Raw genomic sequence first — 18,468 nt, 5'->3', positions numbered from 1 at the left:
AGTAACTGAGGCCTACTTAAATTCTAACACATTGTACAATACTGGCTGATGTTCTTCATCAAATTTGGAGCCCACCAGATGAGGCTTCACACCTTGAGCAATACCAGATAACATATGCATAGACCAATAATAATTCCCAGTGGTAAATTAAGAGATTGACTTTCCAGTTAAAGGTTTATTTGAATTTTCGAACCCCATTCCTGTTGATGCACATAATAGACCAATAATAGGAGACTATGGTGATAAATTCAGATTAGCTGCCAACCTGCTTCTGATCAGTATTGCAGTGGGATGTCAGGAAAATGGATGATATTTAGCATATGCAATGCAAATGAAAAACAGGAGAATAGAAGAAGAACAAAAAACTGAAAGAGTAAAAAACAGAAATCAAATAAAAATAGTAAAAAAAAAAAAAAAAAAAAAAGGAATTAAGAAACAAAGAATAAGCTATACAGATGTAAACTGTAGAAGAAGATGAAAGTAAACATAAGATGAACAAATGTGAAGAAACAAGCAAAAAATAAAATAATTAAAGACCGATAAAGATGATTGTATAAGGATAAAAAAAAAAGAAAGACATAGGATTTATTTATTAATTTTTAACCTCAAGAACAATAATATTTATTAAAAAATAAATAAACATGGGGGAGCGATCAGACCCCACCAACAGAGAGCTCTGTTGGTGGGGAGAAAAGGGGGGGGGGGGGGAGATCACTTGTGTGCTGTGTTGTGCGGCCCTGCAGCTTAGCCTTAAAGAAAACCTGAACTGAAAATAAAAGTCAAAATAAGCACACACAAGTCATACTTACCTTCCATGTAGTCTACACCTCAGTGTCTTTCTCCTGTCCCTCGTCCTGTTTGTTCACTGTGATCAAGGGAATTTTCCGTCCTCCATTTTTAAAATGGCTATTACCCATAACAGCTTTCTGGTCAGCACACAGTTAAACTGTAACATCGCCCACTTGAGCCATAGGGAAACATGGACATTACCTGGTACATCAGTTTTCCTCTCAGCTATAACTGACAGCAACTGATATTTTACTGACAGCAACGGATATATTTCAGATCTGACAAAATATTGTCAGAACTGAAAGGGATTATTGTCAGAAGAAAATGGTGAGCTTCTGAGAGGAACGGATGGCAAGGTAACTATGTAATGTTCATTTGAAGTTACCTCATGTGTTTATTTAAAATAATTTTACTCAGTACAGGTTCTCTTTAAAGCTGCAGTGGCCTATTTTACTAAAAATGGCCTGGTCACTAGGGGGTTTAGCACTGCGGTCCTCAAGAGGTTAGACGGCGTGACCGCCGTCTGATTACATGTACAGCGCTGTACTGGGGACCGCCGTGTGACACGGCTGTCCCCTCCTGAGACACAGAGGTGATCGGCTGTCATAGGCTGGGGCCTATGACAACTGATCACGGAGATTGGCTGGCGGGGGAAGGAAGGGGGCGTTACAGTTGAAAAAAAAATCACTTATTTTTATTACAAAAGCATACACATACAAACAAATAAACAAACAAACAAACATTGCGGGGGGCGATCAGATCCCACCAACAGAGAGCTCTGTTGGTGGGGAGAAAAGGGGGGGGGAATCACTTGTGTGCTGTGTCGAGTGGCCCTGCAGCTTGGCCTTAAAGCCGCAGTGGCCAATTTAAAACAAAATGGCTTGGTGTTTAGGGGGGTTTAACACTCAGGTCCTCAAGAGGTTAAATAAAATATGTATTATTGTATACATCTTAAACAAACTTGTACAATCAATCATATCAATCATTTGCTCTAAATAGTAAAGGGTCAAAAATTACACCCCTTTATCCATTTCACTATAAGGGTGCATACACCCATCCAATTTTGATTGGCCAATCATACCATTTCCACGTAATATGACGGCCAAAATATTTTTGGGGTGGGGGTTTTGACTGTAAACCCAGCAACTGTGGGACAGTGAGACCAGCAACTGTGAGACAGTGAGGGCAGCCAGCTTGACACTCTTTCTTAGGCTATGCTTACAGTGATGCCTTGTGGTGCAGTGTAATGGCTGCTCTGTAATGTGGCTTACTGCACTGTAATGCACCCCTTATGTGACGTTCACAGTGCAGTGGGTACAATAACAACAGGTTGCGGCATGGTAATGCACTGCATGCAGTGCGCTACCAGTAAATGCACATGTTAGCAGTAGAAGTGAAGCATACTTTTCATTGACTGTATGCCTCATTGTACCCAACGCAATGTGAGCATAACGTGCGGCATCAAAGTCTGGAACTATTGCGTTCACAACACTGTGAACATGGCCTTAGAAAGAAACAAAGCATGCATTATTTACAGATGATTAAAATTCAACTGACTATTTAATGGTGATAATACTAGTAGAGATTCCAACTATGATTGGATTCTTGGTGTAGCTGTTAAATACTGTGCAGAAAAATAATTTCAGGAATTTCACTGGTTAAATGTATATATTATAAAAATCATCAGATTCTTCAGAAATATGTATGAACATGTGTTATAGTCTTACAAAGAAACGTAGAGGCCTTGTAGAACATTGCATATAAAATACTATTCTTACTTCTTCAAAAATATCTACAGGTATAGAAGAGAGAGTCCCACTGAAATACCGCTGTAGAATATTATTTTTCCATACCCAACTATTGTGTATGTTTTACTGGTAGAATGCTTACCAGGCAATCTATTAGAGCCTGGTAAGCTCGCCCTCTTGCAGTGTCCTTCACGCACCTCCACTGCCACAGCTGCACAAGGTGCCATCACCAATGTCTGATAGATATGGTGACCTGGCAACATATAAAATATGCTCAGAACGGTGAATAAATCACTTGCATTGGACACGAGGTGCATGTGCTTTCTTTCCTGCTCAGCAAAAGTATTAAGTAACCTCAACTTTACAATGTAATTTAAAGAGGCCCTGTTTCTTTTTTACACATGCTTAAATGAACTCTGTTTTGCTGCAGTAGATATCATAGATTAACGTGACTGCACTCCTCATTTTGGAGTATTGTTATTGTTGAGCTTATGAGCTATGACCTTCTCATAATAAACTAACTGAAGCATGGAAACTGATTCTTTACACAGTTGTCACTTAGTTCAAGCCATGTAATTTTTGCACTACTTTCACTGAGCAACACTAAAAGGTTTCTATTAATAGCTTGTCAGCTGAGCTGTAAAGTAAGTTTGTGCAATGCATATTACCATACTCCATTCACCAATTTAATTCGAATGTACGGCTTTAGTTGTTGAAAAAAAATCTATGCATGTTACAGTTTCATAATATATGTTTTTCCTCACCATCAACCCTTATGCAGAGTTGAACAGGAGTCGCTTATGGAGGAGTTACCTTCTCCTATATCCTCCTCCTCTTTATTGCAGCTCTTGTCACTCACCTTGTCTTCTCAAGTGCCACTGACATGGCAAGCAAGAAGATGCACAGTAGAAGTGATTGGGAAGCAGGATCTGGACCTGATGCTGGAGAAGATAATATACTCCTCTACAGCCCAATGCTATGCTACTCTACTTATGGGCGAATGACGGATCATGGTGCCGGTGCTGTTATTGGGGGGGAGGAAGATGTGTAGCATGTTGGCTTCACTACTTATAGGAGGGAAGGGTGGGCAGGGTAACATGTGGCTTCTGGCTAGAGACTTAATGACCACACTGCTACAGTGGGGGAGAGTGGCATAGTGGCTGCATTTATTATGGGCAGTCAGTGATATCACAGTTCCACTAGTTACAGTGGGGAAGGAAGGCTGACCCAGTGACTCTATTTGCATGAATATGTCTGCACTTTATCTGATGAAGGGGACCCGCCGTGACCCCGAAACAATTGTCATGTTGTGCATACAATAAAACTTGATTATTAATACTGGTGTGCCAGCCGAACTAGAATTGCGGTTATTGGATCGATGTTGCTTCTGCATCAATGCTGAGCACCCAACATCCACGGCAAGGTGTGCCTATCCACAACCAGATACTGCTATTTGCATAAATAAGAGATGGTTCTATGGGGATCTCAATGTGTACATGGCACTTTGCCACCAGTCCAAATGGCGGCTCACTCTGCTGCCGGTGAAATTTTGGGTAGCACTAATTACTATTCCTCCTCCGACTCGTAGTAACTCAGAGACAAAAATAATTTGAGGTCACAGGATCCCCAAAATTACCCATGCATGGGATGCGGACTATAGCATTGCTGCTATAGCTGCGCCAAACTCAAGCACTACGCGGTGCGACAAGGCACCAAGAAGCCCTGCCTCCATCTTTCTGTCCCTGATATTATTTAAGTACAGTACTGTTTTTGTGCAATTCATTTTTTGCAATTGTTTACTAGCCAAACTAGAGATACTGTAGGTACTGTTAGCCTCTACTAGGATTCCTGCACTTTGATATCATTTGTAGCTTAGTCAGCTTTATTACATGGTAAGTTCACTAAACATATTTGATCATAGATATTATAATAATAATAATCCTAACATGGTGCTTTTTTCTTGTTGAACTCAAAGTGCTCAAGAGCTGCAGCTGCTAAGGACATGCTCAAGGGGCCACCCTGCAGTGTTAGGAAGTCTTGGCCAAGGACTTCTTACTGAATAGGTACTGACCCTAGCCAGGAATCAAAACCTTCAATCAAGAGATTTGCACACCTGGGATGGAGCGAGGCTGGTGCGAGGAGCCCGTAGCAGCACAAGTCCAACAAATTGAAAGAGGGATCTGCACACAGACTTTTCAGGAACAATGTGACTTTTATTGTCCCAATGCACACAAACACGACATCCAACCATCCAAGCCGACGATCGTTTCATGGCCTATCCAGTCTCCTTTATTGAGGCATAAGCAGACGTCCAGTAAGTATAGTAAGTTTGTGTGATGTTTCCTCTATCAATTTGTAGGATTCAAACTCTGTCACCCATTTTAAAGGCAGAGCCCTTAACCAGTACACTATCCATAAAAGGTAGAAAACCGAGAGCCCAATATAGTGTAGTTTGTATTGGAGGAGTGCGAATGATAATGATGAAACGTAAGTATTGTACTTACAAACCAGGGTTACCTCCAAGGCAACCACTGAAAAGGCAGGTGGGAAGACCAAGCCTGTCCCCACTCAGGATTAAGACGTCGCTCTCTGTGGATAGAGGAAAAAAAGAGGGTGTACCACCCTTCCACCAAGGGTGGATTGTTGTTGTGTAGAGCTGTACAGAGGCGCCAGTAGGATTGTCTTTGGAGTATATAAATAAATTATTTATTACTTGAATCAACAGTACCTGTGTCTGTTTTGGGTTGGCTGGTCCACCACCGCATCCCGAATGTTTTAAACATTTTAATGTCTTTTATCCTACTGGCGCCTCTGTACAGCTCTACACAGTACACTATCCAGTCACTATTATAAGGCCCAAATGCCATAGAAGTGATCTTATCATATTTGTTTATTTTAATAGTTGTGGAAATCATAAATCATACAGGTACATTTTTTCTTTCTGCCATTTTGGTTCCACAGATTTTCTTGTAATGGAAAGTTATCGCAGTGGCTGGATAGTGTACTGGTTATGGGCTCTGCCTTTGACATAGAAGACCAGGGTTCAATTCCTGGCTAGGGTCAGTGCCTATTCAGTAAGGAGTGCAAGACAAGATGAGTCTTTTCCCTCTAATACTTCCCTCAAGCTTTGTATCCACTGGTTTCTGGCGCATAGCTCGGGATAGAGTAAACACAATCGTGTCTTTCAGCAGGGGGTGGGGCTATGCACTAGAAACCGGCAGATACGGGTCTTCAGGAAAGAAAACACAACAGGTGATTACTTCAACATTACAATGTGTTATGGCAAATTCTATACCTGCATTTAAAGGGGGCTTAGATGCTTTCCTTGTGATGAAAGACATCCATGGCTACAATTACTAGGTAATGCCCAATGATGTTGATCCAGGGATTTTATCTGATTGCCATCTGGAGTCGGGAAGGATTTTTTTCCCTTTTGGGGCTAATTGGACCATGCCTTGTAAGGGTTTTTTCGCCTTCCTCTGGATCAACAGGGATATGTGAGGGAGCGGGCTGGTGTTGTACTTTGTTCTCTGGTTGAACTCGATGGACGTATGTCTTTTTTCAACCCAAATAACTATGTAACTATGTAATGTGCACTTTTCAGTGGAGGTCCGCTTTAAAGAAGAATACTTTCAAGTATTCGCTTTTGATATTAAATAGTATGGGTATTTGGGAATATCAGGAACACTAGGAACTGACTGATTTTAGGTCAACAGTGAGCAATATCAATTATTCTGCATTTTTATGATTTTACCAGCGGCAAATCATTTGCTGTCTTAGAACAAAATTGAAAATCTGCAGAACCGTACATAGACTCTTGCAATAGGGAAAAAATGAACTGTAGCTGATGTAGCCCTTAGGCTCACTGGACAATAAAATGTTTATTGCTTATTAGTGAAAAGAGAATATGCAGTTCGCTAACTGTGTGAACACATTTTTGAGACAATAAAATAGGCAGAGATTCTTTAAACGTTATTGATGCTTCAATTGAGAGTGTCAGCTGTAGTGCATAAAATAAAATCTATTATGGGCTAAGACAAAGCTTTAACGGAATTTATATATTATTCTTGAGGGAGCAATATTATAAGATAATATAAATACTGACAACAGAATTAATTTTTTTTTATGTTTTTTATAGTATTATTAGCATGCAATAATGAAAGCGATTGTTTGATTACATAATATGAACAATCTTGCAACAAATTATTTGCAGTGTAGCTACTTTTTGTACACAACTCTTTGGTGTTTTTGTGTTCGTGAAATCAAATCAACACAAAAGTTTCCTGCTAAAGCTACTTGAAATGCCTAACATTGTCAAACCTTTCCAATTTCCTCCATTTTCACACTACTGACCAAACTTTGTCCAATGTTGTATAACCTTGTTATATTACGTCTCTCATCCTTTGTATCATTGTATGTATTCATTGTTCAGTGCTGTGAAATATGCTGACACTTTATAAATACAATAAATAATAATACTAATCAGTGATGCTCGGATATAATCAGTGATCACGAAAAAGCCGTGATTTACGACTGCATTTTTTCACTATTCAACGTCGTGATTCGAATCCGTGATTGCATATCGGTCATGGATTCAATCAGATTCAGCCGTTATTGAATTGCTCTTGCTGGAAGTCTTATATCAATCATTGGTCACCTCTTATCAGTGATAACGCCTTGTCTTTTGCACATCTTTAAAGGTGGCCATACACTTTTTTCAGAATTTTAGCAGATTTGACCATCAGATAGATTTCTGTCAGATGCCTGTCGAATCTGACAGGAATCTATTGGAAATCGATGTAGAGGCATTATTGGACCAGTAGATCCAGTGCAACTCTATGGGCCATCGATCTGCTGCCAGCAGCAGGTCAACCTAGATTTTCCATCTTGTCAGATAGACCAAATCAATCGAAATTGTTTAAATTCGGACACAAATCGATCGATCAATAGATTTGATAGAATCAATTTCTGATTAATTCCGTAGAATCGATCGATGGCTGAAATCGACCAGTGTATCGGCCCCTTTAACCCTATCCTTTCACATTCTCTACGTCAACTTCAAACACTTTCCTCATCCAAAGAATGAAACATCATGGCTTGGCATTAACCTCTTTCACCCAGTGTCTAACACAAATCCATGCTCAAAAATAAAATGCATGGTAGCTCAACAGGTGAGATGCCACTCCTGAATGGCCAGCTTAGTGGGGTTCCACTATCCTGCTGGCACAAAAAATGAATCACTGTGGCTGTTTATTGCAACTGTCCCAGCAACAATCCTGTGTGTTGGCATTACACGCCTTGCTCTTTTCACCCCACTTTTTTAATACCTGACCTTGAGTGTTGAGAAGCAAAAGAGTAATTTCAGCCAGATTCAGATAAGACAGGAACTGCCTCTGCCAGCTTCCTCTTGCTGTGCTGCAGCTCGTTCTTCCTCTACTTCCCCCACTGCTGTTCATGTAACAAGTTGCTACTGTTTGTTATTTGAGGGACTCAAGATGGTCTAGGGAACGTGGTAGATTTGTATAATTTTCAGCGGTCCAGTGGTGGTGGGGACTAGGCTAAATAATTGCTGTTAGAGGTAGGATTATTATTATTATTATTATTTAGTATTTATATAGCGCCGACGTCTTCCACAGCGCAGTGCAGAGTATATTGTCTTGTTATGTAACTGTCCCTTAGATGGGCTCACAGTCTAATTCCTACCATAGTCATATGTCTATATGATGTAGTGTATGTATCATAGTCTAAAGCCAATTTATGGGAAGCCAATTAACTTATATGTATGCTTCTGGGGTATGTGAGGAAACTGAAGTACCTGGAGGAAACCCAGGAAGACACCGGGAGACCATTCAAACTCTATATAGATAGTGCTCTAGTGGACTCAGCACTGCAAAGCGAGATTGCTGAGCACTATGCCACTGTGCTGCCCAAGGATGTGTAGGCATAAAGCTAAGTCATCATTAAATCTATTGCCTTCCACTCTAGCACTGGTTTGATCAATAGCTTTGCTTTGCTGACACCCTTTCACTCCTTATTGAATGGTGGATCTGCTGGTTGGTGGTTAGTGAGTCAATCTAAATTAATAGGTAAGGCTGCTGATATTGAGACAGATCATATCCATTTTAGAAATGTAATTTTAAAAAAGCATGGTTCTTACAGGATAGCAGATAAAATTAACTTAAATGTAGTTTTATATGCAGAAGAGGTAGGCATATAAAGCATTACCCCATAAGGCAAGATAGTATCTTCTATGTTATCAAAATAAAACAGCTCTCACAAGGACGTCTCAAGCAAACTATGACAAGCAACTTCAAAGGAACAAATTCTTAACTGCTATTATCAAGCAAAAATAGCATGTATTCCCAACAATCAGTGTCAATTGAATGATGGAGTGCACACTGAGACCAAACTCTGTGTTCAGCAAACTAAATTGGTGGCAATGAGAGAATCTATTGACATCTGTCACATAAAAAAACTGCAAATTATGTAATATTGCCAATGTAGATTTCAAAACTTGGACCTGATAGTTGACAACTCCTAATCCATGACCATGCTCCTGCCTCTGCATTATGCAGACTTATACATAGCCTAACTTTTTTTCACAGATTCTCACATTACAAAGTGAGTAAAATGAAAGAATGTTGGGGTCAGACTTCTAAAGCAAATGTTTATGGTCGCTAGGTCATAGTTCTAAATCCAAAATAATATTTTAGGAATTAACTGGGACTTATGTAGATGCTAGCAACAGACATACTTGGCAAAAAGGATGGCCAGACTTAGCTTGATTCTGCCCCCAATTGATGCAAAACTTGATTGATGGTCAGGTATTGTAAGTGTAACACAATGTCCTTCAATATTCTCGCTGAACGTTTGCACTGAGCACATGCCATTTCAGTCCATCAACAAAGTCACAAGGTGAAATGTGTTAAACTCTGGAACATTTCAGGATTTACATCTATCTCAAATCTTAATGCTCTCCATGTTAGAGGGAACTTGGTTTAAGCACTCATTCACAGAATCAAGTATGTGCGCATCGCTTAACCACTTGAGGACCTAGGGCTTTACCCCCCTTAAAGACCAGGCCACTTTTTTTCCATTCAGACCACTGCAGCTTTCACGGTTTATTGCTCGCTCATACAACCTACCACCTAAATGAATTTTGGCTCCTTTTCTTGTCACTAATAAAGCTTTCTTTTGGTGCTATTTGATTGCTCCTGCGATTTTTACTTTTTATTATATTCATCAAAAAAGACATGAATTTTGGCAAAAAAAATGATTTTTTTAACTTTCTGTGCTGACATTTTTCAAATAAAGTAAAATTTCTGTATACATGCAGCGCGAAAAATGTGGACAAACATGTTTTTGATAAAAAAAAACCCATTCAGCCTATATTTATTGGTTTGGGTAAAAGTTATAGCGTTTACAAACTATGGTGCAAAAAGTGAATTTTCCCATTTTCAAGCATCTATGACTTTTCTGACCGCCTGTCATGTTTCATGAGGGGCTAGAATTCCAGGATAGTATAAATACCCCCCAAATGACCCCATTTTGGAAAGAAGACATCCCAAAGTATTCACTGAGAGGCATAGTGAGTTCATAGAAGATATTATTTTTTGTCACAAGTAAGCGGAAAATGACACTTTGTGACAAAAAAAAAAAGTTTCCATTTCTTCTAACTTGCGCCAAAAAAAATGAAATCTACCACGGACTCACCATGCCCCTCTCTGAATACCTTGAAGTGTCTACTTTCCAAAATGGGGTCATTTGTAGGGTGTGTTTACTGTCCTCACATTTTGGGGAGTGCTAATTTGTAAGCACCCCTGTAAAGCCTAAAGGTGCTCATTGGACTTTGGGCCACTTAGCGCAGTTAGGGTGCAAAAAAGTGCCACACATGTGGTATTGCCGTACTCAGTAGAAGTAGTATAATGTGTTTTGGGGTGTATTTTTACACATACCGATGCTGGGTGGGAGAAATATCTCTGTAAATGACAATTTTTTAATTTTTTTTACACACATTTGTCCATTTACAGAGATCTTTCTCCCACTCAGCATGGGTATGTGTAAAAATACACCCCAAAACACATTATACTACTTCTCCTGAGTACGGCGATACCACATGTGTGGCACTTTTTTGCACCCTAACTGCGCTAAGGGGCCCAAAGTCCAATGAGTACCTTTAGGATTTCACAGGTCATTTTCAGACATTTGTTTTCAAGACTACTCCTCACGGTTTAGGGCCCCTAAAATGCCAGGACAGTATAGGAACCCCACAAATGACCCCATTTTAGAAAGAAGACACCCCAAGGTATTCCGTTAGTAGTACGGTGAGTTCATAGAAGATTTTATTTTTTGTCACAAGTTAGCGGAAAATGACACTTTCTGAAAAAAACCAATAAAAATCAATTTCCGCTAACTTGTGACAAAAAATAAAATCTTCTATGAACTCACCGTACTACTAACAGAATACCTTGGGGTGTCTTCTTTCTAAAATGGATTCATTTGTGGGGTTCCTATACTGTCCTGGCATTTTAGGGGCCCTAAACCGTGAGGAGTAGTCTTGAAACAAAATTTCTCAAAATGACCTGTAAAATCCTAAAGGTACTCATTGGACTTTGGGCCCCTTAGCGCAGTTAGGGTGCAAAAAAGTGCCACACATGTGGTATCGCCGTACTCGGGAGAAGTAGTACAATGTGTTTTGGGGTGTATTTTTACACATACCCATGCTGGGTGGGAGAAATAACTCTGTAAATGGACAATTGTGTGTAAAAAAATCAAAAGATTGTCATTTACAGAGGTATGTCTGCCACCCAGCATGGGTATGTGTAAAAATACACCCCAAAACACATTATACTACTTCTCCCGAGTACGGCAATACCACATGTGTGGCACTTTTTTGCACCCTAACTGCGCTAAGGGGCCCAAAGTCCAATGAGTACCTTTAGGATTTCACAGGTCATTTTTGTTTCAAGACTACTCCTCACGGTTTAGGGCCCCTAAAATGCCAGGGCAGTATAGGAACCCCACAAATGACCCCATTTGAGAAAGAAGACACCCCAAGGTATTCCATTAGGAGTATGGTGAGTTCATAGAAGTTTTTATTTTTTTGTCACAAGTTAGCAGAAATTGATTTTAATTGTTTTTTTTTCCCAAAGTGTCATTTTCCGCTAACTTGTGACAAAAAATAAAATCTTCTATGAACTCGCCATACTCCTAACGGAATACCTTTGGGTGTCTTCTCTCTAGAATGGGGTCATTTGTGGGGTTCCTATACTGCCCTGGCATTTTAGGGGCCCTAAACCGTGAGGAGTAGTCTTGAAACCACATGTCGCAAAATGACCTGTGAAATCCTAAAGGTACTCATTGGACTTTGGGCCCCTTAGCATACTTAGGGTGTAAAAAAGTGCCACACATGTGGTACCGCCGTACTCAGGAGAAGTAGTATAATGTGTTTTGGGTGTATTTTTACACATAACCATGCTAAGTGGGAGAAATATCTCTGTAAATGACAATTGTTTGATTTTTTTTACACACAATTGTCCATTTACATATAAATTCCTCCCACCCAGCATGGGTATGTGTAAAAATACACCCCAAAACACATTATACTACTTTTCCTGAGTACGGCGGTACCACATGTGTGACACTTTTTTGCAGCCTAGGTGCGCTAAGGGGCCCAACGTCCTATTCACAGGTCATTTTGAGGCATTTGTTTTCTAGACTACTCCTCGCGGTTTAGGGCCCCTAAAATGCCAGGGCAGTATAGGAACCCCACAAGTGACCCCATTTTAGAAAGAAGACACCCCAAGGTATTCCGTTAGGTGTATGGCGAGTTCATAGAAGATTTTATTTTTTGTCACAAGTTAGTGAAAAATGACACTTTGTGAAAAAAAAACAATAAAAATCAATTTCCGCTAACTTTTGACAAAAAATAAAATATTCTATGAACTCGTCATACACCTAACAGAATACCTTGGGGTGTCTTTTTTTCTAAAATGGGGTCACTTGTGGGGTTCCTATACCGCCCTGGCATTTTACGGGCCCAAAACCGTGAGTAGTCTGGAAACCAAATGTCTCAAAATGACTGTTCAGGGGTATAAGCATCTGCAAATTTTGATGACAGGTTGTCTATGAGGGGGCGAATTTTGTGGAACCGGTCATAAGCAGGGTGGCCTTTTAGATGACAGGTTGTATTGGGCCTGATCTGATGGATAGGAGTGCTAGGGGGTGACAGGAGGTGATTGATGGGTGTCTCAGGGGGTGGTTAGAGGGGAAAATAGATGCAATCAATGCACTGGGGAGGTGATCGGAAGGGGGTCTGAGGGGGATCTGAGGGTTTGGCCCGAGTGATCGGGAGCCCACACGGGGAAAATTAGGGCCTGATCTGATGGGTAGGTGTGCTAGGGGGTGACAGGAGGTGATTGATGGGTGTCTCAAGGTGTGATTAGAGGGGGGAATAGATGCAAGCAATGCACTGGCGAGGTGATCAGGACTGGGGTCTGAGGGCAATCTGAGGGTGTGGGTGGGTGATTGAGTGCCCTAGGGGCAGATAGGGGTCTAATCTGATAGGTAGCAGTGACAGGGGGTGATTGATAGGTAATTAGTGGGTGTTTAGGGTGGAGAACAGATGTAAACACTGCACTTGGGAGGTGATCGGACGTCGGATCTGCGGGCGATCTATTGGTGTGGGTGGGTGATCAGATTGCCCGCAAGGGGCAGGTTAGGGGCTGATTGATGTGTGGCAGTGACAGGGGGTGATTGATGGGTGGCAGTGACAGGGGGTGATTGATGGGTGATTGATAGGTGATTGACAGGTGATTGACAAGTAATTAGTGGGTTATTACAGGGGAGAACAGATGTAAATATTGCACTGGCGAATTGATAAGGGGGGGTCTAAGGGCAATCTGAGCGTGTAGGCGGGTGATTGGGTGCCCACAAGAGGCAGATTAGGGTCTGATCTGATGGGTAACAGTGACAGGTGGTGATAGGGGGTGATTGATGGGTAATTAGTGGGTGTTTAGGGTAGAGAATAGATGTAAACACTGCACTTGGGAGGTGATCGGACGTCGGATCTGCGGGCGATCTATTGGTGTGGGTGGGTGATCAGATTGCCCGCAAGGGGCAGGTTAGGGGCTGATTGATGGGTGGCAGTGACAGGGGGTGATTGATGGGTGGCAGTGACAGGGGGTGATTAATGGGTGATTGATAGGTGATTGACAGGTAATTGACAGGTAATTAGTGGGTTATTACAGGGGAGAACAGATGTAAATATTGCACTGGCGAATTGATAAGAGAGGGTCTAAGGGCAATCTGAGCATGTAGGCGGGTGATTGGGTGCCCGCAAGAGGCAGATTAGGGTCTGATCTGATGGGTAACAGTGACAGGTGGTGATAGGGGGTGATTGATGGGTAATTAGTGGGTGTTTAGGGTAGAGAATAGATGTAAACACTGCACTTGGGAGGTGATCGGACATCGGATCTGCGGGCGATCTATTGGTGTGGGTGGGTGATCAGATTGCCCGCAAGGGGCAGGTTAGGGGCTGATTGATGGGTGGCAGTGACAGGGGGTGATTGATGGGTGGCAGTGACAGGGGGTGATTGATGGGTGATTGACAGGTGATCAGTGGGTTATTACAGGGAAGAACAGATGTAAGTAATGTGCTGGCGAATTGATAAGGGGGGGTCTGAGGGCAATCTGAGCGTGTGGGCGGGTGATTGGGTGCCCGCAAGGGGCAGATTAGGGTCTAATCTGATGGGTAACAGTGACAGGTGGTGATAGGCGGTGATTGATGGGTGATTGATGGGTAATTAGTGGGTGTTTAGGGTAGAGAATAGATGTAAACACTGCGCTTGGGTGGTGATCTGATGTCGGATCTGCGGGCGATTTATTGGTTTGGGTGGGTGATCAGATTGCCCGCAAGGGGCAGGTTAGGGGCTGATTGATGGGTGGCAGTGACAGGGGGTGATTGATGGGTGATTGATGGGTGATTGATGGGTGATTGACGGGTGATTGACGGGTGATTGACAGGTGATCAGGGGGATAGATGCATACAGTACACAGGGGGGGGGGGGGCTTGGGGGGGGTCTGGGGAGAATCTGAGGGGTGGGGGGTGATCAGGAGGGGGCAGGGGGGAGGGGGGGGATAAAAAAAATAGCGTTGACAGATAGTGACAGGGAGTGATTGATGGGTGATTAGGGGGGTGATTGGGTGCAAACAGGGGTCTGGGGGGTGGGCAGGGGGGGTCCTGACGGGTGCTGTGGGCGATCTGGGGCGGGGGGGGGGGGGGAAATCAGTGTGCTTGGGTGCAGACTAGGGTGGCTGCAGCCTGCCCTGGTGGTCCCTCGGACACTGGGACCACCAGGGCAGGAGGCAGCCTGTATAATACACTGTGTAAACATTACAAAGTGTATTATACACTTTGTATGCGGCGATCGCGGACTTAACATCCCGCCGGCGCTTCCGTATGGCCGGCGGAATGTTGCGGCGGGTGAGCGGCGCCAGGCGGAGGCGGAGGATCGCGTCACGGATGACGCGATCACTCCGCCCATGCCCCTACAAGGACCGCCGCCTTTGGGCATGGGCTGGTCCTGGTGGGGTCCACTTCCCGGCCGCCTCTGTGCGTTAGGTGGTCGGGAAGTGGTTAAGGTGGCCACTAACGATCCAATTTCTAGCGAAAAATCGTTCAGGCGATCAGAAATTCTGATCGGATTGGTTGAAAATAATCTCAGTTTATGGGCACAATCGATTATGAACGATTATAAAAAAAAAATCATCCGCCTGTATTTTTGTCAAACCAAAATTTGGATTTTCTTGATTGGTTGTGATAGATAGGAAGCAAAGACTGGTTCATTGATGGTGTAGTGAACTATTTTTCTTCCGATAACAATTTCTGATCGCTCGAACGATTCTTCACTAGAAATTGGACCATTAGTGGCCACCTTTAGAGACCTTGGGGATCTCAGAAGAACACCAACAGTGATTGCATTGTTTCACACTTACCCTACCCACCGGAAGCTGCTCACATGTGTGCTTCCCCATAGTCCCTTCTCACATCTCCATAGAAAAAGTATACACTGCTTGGATGCATTCAAATGATTTATCTGTATAGCACTCACTGCCTACAGTGTTGCTCTAAAGCCTGGATTACACCTTCACTTTTTATTGGCCAATGTTTGTCCAGTTTTACCACGTTCATGTGTATGACAGTCAACAGTCAACAACTGTCAATACTATATTACAGATTATGTAGGTGAGCTCTCATACTGCATGGAGGTGGTAAAATTGGTCAGTGATTGGCCAATAAAAATTGAATATGTGTACCAGTCTTAAGCAGTGTACACATTTGAAAGATTAATGAAAGATATCAGACCAATTTTACCCCCTTCCGTGTAGAATGAGAGCCATACTCTACACAGTATATTCTATTGAGCTGAACTCCCCATCAGATAAAAATCTTTGCAAGATCCTGCACATAAGGATGCTGTACACATTTAAAAGATCAGTATCTGGAAAATCGCTGGCGATTAACGCAAATCACCCAAGTAAGAATGGCCCCATAGGGTATTATAGCACTAGAGCTTTCAAAACCACTAGCGCTTGAGCATTTTGCCTTAACCTGCTGAGCGGTCTGGACGAGCTCAGCTCGTCCAACACCGCCAGAGGCTGCCGCTCAGGCCCTGCTGGGCCGATTTTCGTAAAATAAAAAGCAGCACACGCAGCCGGCACTTTGCCAGCCGCGTGTGCTGCCTGATCGCCGCCGCTCTGCGGCGATCCGCCGCGAGCAGCGGCGAAAGAGGGTCCCCCCAGCCGCCTGAGCCCAGCGTAGCCGGAACAAAAAGTTCCGGCCAGCGCTAAGGGCTGGATCGGAGGCGGCTGACGTCAGGACGTCGGCTGACGTCGATGACGTCACTCCGCTCGTCGCTATGGCGACGATCTAAGCAAAACAAGGAAGGCCGCTCATTGCGGCCTTCCTTGTTTATTCTGGGCGCCGGAGGCGATCGGAAGAACGCCTCCGGAGCGCCCTCTAGTGGGCTTTCATGCAGCCAACTTTCAGTTGGCTGCATGAAATAGTTTTTTTTTTATTTAAAAAAAACCCTCCCGCAGCCACCCTGGCGATTTAATCAGAACGCCAGGGTGGTTAATCGCCGGCAAAACGCTCTAGTGTGAATGGGGCATCATATTCTATGATATCTGCAAATCTCATACACACCTTGTTTAACAGACATTCATCTGCAGATCTGACAATCATCTGCAGATCTGAAGATCCATCCTGGTGGATCTGATATGCAGATAAATGTCTGTTAAATAAGGTGTGTATGAGGATCTGCAGATATCATAGACTATGAATGCATTTTGCAAGAACGGATCTTTTGCAGAAACAGATCTTTTGCAGATAATGATCTTTTGAATGTGTACAGCATCTTTGTGTGTAGCATCTTGCAAAGATTTTTATCTGATGGGGAGTTCAGCTCAATAGAATAGACTGTGTAGGTATGCTCTCATACTACATGGAAGGGGATAAAATTGGTCTGACATCTTTCATTAATATTTAAAGTGTGTACACAACTTTAAGGAATGAGCTTAATCTTTATAGGTGACACCTTTATGCCTGGTACACGCTTTCAATTATGATTTGTCAATCATTGACCAATTTTGATTTGTTGACTCTCATACTACTGTATATGAAGGGGGTAAAATTGTTCAGTGATTGGTCAACCATAACTTAAAATGTGTACCAGGCTTAAAGAGACTCTGAAGAGAACAACAATTGCTATTTTTCTTGCTAGTTCTCTTCAGAAGTCTCATTAGGTGTAAACCGCCGCACCCCCGTAAAATGAGCGCTTTAGACCCCCTAAATCCCCGGGCAAACATCCACTATTAACTTGGTCGTGGACTCTGCTGCCCTGAGACGCAGAGTTTTCTGCTGTAGCTCTGCCTCTCCTGCCGTCAATCGCCGCGCGGATCTCCACCTCTCCCCACCCCTCTCTGTGAAGGAAGAGTGAGAGGGGTGGGGAGAGGTGGCAATCCGCGGCAATTGACATCAAGAGAGGCAGAGATGCAGCTGAAAGCTCTGCCCCTTCCAGGAAGCGCCGGTCGGATTGCCTCCCGGGGATTTGGGGGGTCTAAATAAGTGTTAGTTTTGGGCGAGGATGTGGTGATTTAGATCTAATGAGAGGACTGAAGCAAACTAGCAGGTAAAAACAGCAATTTTTGTTCACTTCAGTCTCTCTTTAAGTCTGTCTATCTGTCTATCTTTCTGCCTGTCTTCGCCTATCTATCTATTTATCTATCTACCTACCTACCTACCTACCCTGCTGCCTATCTTTTCAGCAAGAACTCCTTTAAACTGTGGCACTCACGTATTACGGTTTACTTTAAAAAGGACTGTAAATTCTTTACAAACGCTCCATTTATACTCTTCTACCCAAAGAGAAAATTGTTTTCTTGTTCAGTCAGTGTTAAATGGCTTAAACTGTCTACTTTATATTTTAATTGATTTACATGGCAGCAATAAAGTGTGCATTTGCTTCAGAACATAAATATTGTATCTGAAAATGTAATTAGCATGATTAAAATGAAAGAAATGAATCACTACATTTTATTCTTAATTTAAATGGATGCACTTGTACAAAGAATTACATTGGTATTTTAAGTACACTTTTTTTAATAAGGTGCCTGTCACTGTTATTCATACAGGCAACTGATTTGATGTTTTACATATTTCACTACACTGTATATGATGGAAATATTGAATATTATGCAAATATTTTCAATTTTCATTAAAGTCAATAGCATTTATGGTTTTGAGTTTTACCATTTATGCTGCTGCAGTACACTTATTGTTATTTTGGAGTATAGAAATACAAATATTTTTGCATGGCTTCTGCAGAGAAAATGATTCCACCTGAATTTGGATACTTATTGGATCACAGAG

General features: G+C 42.4%; 1 protein-coding gene across 10 annotated transcripts in view; it reads left to right on the top strand.

The window, feature by feature from the left end:
* LINGO2 (leucine rich repeat and Ig domain containing 2) overlaps positions 1 to 18,468 on the top strand; it is a 2,118,418-nt gene that overhangs the window by 961,983 nt on the left and 1,137,967 nt on the right. The window contains exon 1 of one of the 10 annotated variants that reach the window (XM_068234727.1): positions 4,560 to 4,851. The exons of the other annotated variants lie outside the window; for them this stretch is intronic. The gene's annotated coding sequence lies outside the window, so the exon portion shown is untranslated. Of the gene's footprint in view, positions 1 to 4,559; positions 4,852 to 18,468 lie in introns of those variants that run through there. 10 annotated transcript variants of the gene reach the window in all.

The sequence above is a fragment of the Hyperolius riggenbachi genome, chromosome 1 (assembly GCF_040937935.1).
Source record: "Hyperolius riggenbachi isolate aHypRig1 chromosome 1, aHypRig1.pri, whole genome shotgun sequence".
Taxonomy (NCBI): domain Eukaryota; kingdom Metazoa; phylum Chordata; class Amphibia; order Anura; family Hyperoliidae; genus Hyperolius; species Hyperolius riggenbachi.
Note: the sequence above shows the minus strand (reverse complement) of the source record. Positions and strands in the feature narration are given on the sequence as shown.